Here is a 3,325-nt window from a genome sequence, read left to right on the forward strand (position 1 = left end):
GCAGACAATCTGCCCCCTCTGCGCTCTATCTAGAAAAGTCATGCAGCAAGCCTAAAAGCACGTGTGCTTTCACAATCATTAACATATATTAGTGATTGTGAAAGCACATGCCCTGCTGTTAAGCTTGCTGCCTGCCTTTTCTTAAGAGAGCGCAGCAGTTTGTGTGCCTTTTGGAAAGTTTTTTTATGTTAAATGCAGCCCCGAGTGCAAGCATGTCGGGAGCTGCAAATTAACATGAACACTCTCAAAAAGGCACACAATCAGCTGCGCTCTATTAACAAAAGGCACGCAGCAAGCCTAACAGCACGACGTGTGCTTTCACAATTCCTGATATATATTAGGGATTGTGAAGTGTTGTTAGGCTTGCTGTGTGCCTTTTGTTGATAGATAGGGCGACCAGAATTTAAAGCCAAAAACCGGGACATTTCACACAACCAGAAAATGGACTTCACATAGCTGCCAAGGTTTCAGATTGCTGTGTGACATTTTCAAAATTTCAGTGCAATCAGGGCACAAGTCAAAAAAAAAAAAGAAGTGGGGGGACTAACATAGTTAGACAGTATGCAAGTGACATCAAGGCGCACGGCATCACAGGAATTGACATCACACATGGCATCACAGAAATTGACATCATAGAAAGTGGCATCACTTATCGATTAAGACGTATGGTATTGATATTGTTATGACAAGTGCTGCTGAGAGAATGGCTGTGACATCAGATCTAAAGCCTTCACATATGTTTAGCGGGTTTACGTTTGAGCGCAGTGCGAGGATAATAGTAGTGAGCTATGGAAGAGGATATGTGACTTCTACACCTCACAATCCCCTGGTTTTATGTTACACATCCTGTACATTAATTTACAAACTTATACAATTTATTCTACATGTAATATGCACGTGTTGATGTAAAGCACTTTGACACCCTGCATTGAAATGAGTAGGGATGTACAAGACAAAATATTGGTACTTAAATTATTTCAACGCAACCTCTACTATTTCAACGCCACCTCAGGGGAAGTAAGCTCTATATAAATGCAATTTGCTCTGTGTAAATACTGGGAAAGACCAACACATCTGATATTCTTACAGTGCATGCATATCTCCTGACCAGGGACTGAACGGAGTGAAAATCTGCCTCTCTTAAGTAAGTGTGAAGAGCTAACATCATCAAAAATCTTCATTTCGGTTTTACAGTACCATAAAAGAAGCAAGAACATTAATCTTATATGACAATAAACAAGATAAAAGGTACTATAAAATACTCCCTATACAGACTCTTGGAGTTTTTTTTTCTTTCCTCGTCTCCAAAACATTTATTGGCATAATTAAAAACATGTGCTTGAGAATGAAGATCAGAAATACTACTTTGTAACATGGAAGAACATTTGCCAAAATGCTATGTATTCAACAATGCTTTGAAGTAAGTGCCAGTCTTCACTTGTTTTCCATAATAAAAAAAGAAAGAAAAAGCAATCTGTCACACTGTATCAACTGTATTGATTCTGTTTCGTTACGATCTATAGTGCAGTTAAGTATAAAAAATATGTCCACTATTGTCGGGAGCGCAGTCTGCACTGTCGGGATGCGAGCTGATAAACATGATGATTCTTGGGTTTGAATATTCCGTATAAACCCATGTCCTTCAGCCACACTAAGAGGAAACATCTTTATTTTGGCCTTTGAAATGGTGACATGTTTGCTTAAAAGGATCACCCCCAAGTCCCCTCCCACGAAGTAATCATCAAGAAAAATGCTTTACTTCATAGACTGCTTCCGGGTCGTGATTTTCAGGATGCGGTTACACTGGCTTGAGGATGAAAACGGCATCGTCTAATACATAGTAGTCATTATACATATCACCTTCACATAAATAGGGCAGTCTGGTGAGGGCCTCGACGGCGAATCCTGCCTCATGGAAAACTTCAGTCAGGCTGTTCACCTGCTCCTCCCAAACCTTCCCGTTGACTTCCATAACTTCGGACGGTTTCTCCCACTTTCCACTGGAATTTGGAGATGACCCACGTGCAAGTGAATGAGAGCACTGCTGTACAGCTTGTGGTAGATCATTTTCCACATATGGGTGAAAGGGAAGAACCAGTGCAAGAATGACTCGGCCCCTAGTTGGCTCCAGTACATTTCGGATTTCTTTCAATAAAGTCACAGGTCGATCGCAGCGATCGAGAAGATTCAAGCAGCTGATTACATCATATCGGAATCCTGTCTTCTGCCATTCGTCTATTTCAAGTACCCTGTACTTTTTTTCTCTGAAGTTGCCATATCATAGTTTGCGACATCTCTGTTACGTAGATTTCTTCGAAATGAGGACTCTTGACTTTCGTGACTTCTCCATCTCCGGCTCCTAAATCAAGAAGCCTGTAAGATTTCCAGTCTGGGTTTATTTTATGAAGTCTTTGAAACTGTTCTGGCGAAAACACAAACATTGAGCCTCTTCCAAGCAACCCATTGATTGAAGTCCTAGAAAGAAACATGCTAAAAACAGATGCCATGGAAGAGTGATATAGTTGTATGGACAGCCAGCGGGATTTTTCGATGCTCCTGTTTAGAAAGATCTGTGCTCCGTGATCGAGGAAACTCTGGACAAAGACTGGTCGTAGAGATTCACATCATTTTCCTGTGTCACAAACATACCACTCCTGGTTCTCCTTCCAGTACGTGGCTTCGCTGTGGTTCATCATATTCATGTACATGGACCGGGTTACAGGGCTCCTCAGGTGCTGGCCGGTCCACATCCTTTTCAGGGCCAGCAGCGATAAAACATAGCCGAGCAGCCAGCACAGGAACAATTTCATCTGTCCAATGAGGGGCAGGAGCAGGGCGGCGTCCCGAGCAGGCAGCCAGTCTGCCCCATTGCACGGAACTTACACATCAGCTTGCAGCGGGGAGAGGGGGAGGGAATCGACTCTTGGGAGTTTTAAAAAACAAATATACATCCACAAAAAACTTGACACAAAAATACGAATACATAAAAGGGGCAAAGCTAGATGAATTTCAGTATTTAAGTGCTTTGTCCTATTAAATCAGAGCTAAAGTGCTAGTGCAACTTTTTGTTTTTATGTCAATTTTACAAATATGCAACCCAATTACACAACAAAGTACATTTTAAAACCCAAGCGCCAAATTACCAGTAGAGGGATAAAAGTTTAAAATTGTAGTTTAAAAAACAACTATTTTCAATCTGAAGCGCTAGTGCAGGGTACACGCCCGATTGGTCTGATCATTTAGATCTCAGTTAATTTTTATTTGCACCAGTCGGGCGAGTAGATAAAGCCCTCCTTCTTATCGCGCAAAATTGACCCAGAAATTT

At 41.5% G+C, this 3,325-nt stretch overlaps 1 pseudogene; it reads right to left on the reverse strand.

The window, feature by feature from the left end:
* Positions 1-1,675: 1,675 nt before the first annotated feature.
* LOC144825141 (protein-L-histidine N-pros-methyltransferase pseudogene) lies at positions 1,676-2,896 on the reverse strand (annotated as a pseudogene).
* Positions 2,897-3,325: the final 429 nt, after the last annotated feature.

The sequence above is a fragment of the Lissotriton helveticus genome, chromosome 3_1 (assembly GCF_964261635.1).
Source record: "Lissotriton helveticus chromosome 3_1, aLisHel1.1, whole genome shotgun sequence".
Classification (NCBI taxonomy): Eukaryota; Metazoa; Chordata; class Amphibia; order Caudata; family Salamandridae; genus Lissotriton; species Lissotriton helveticus.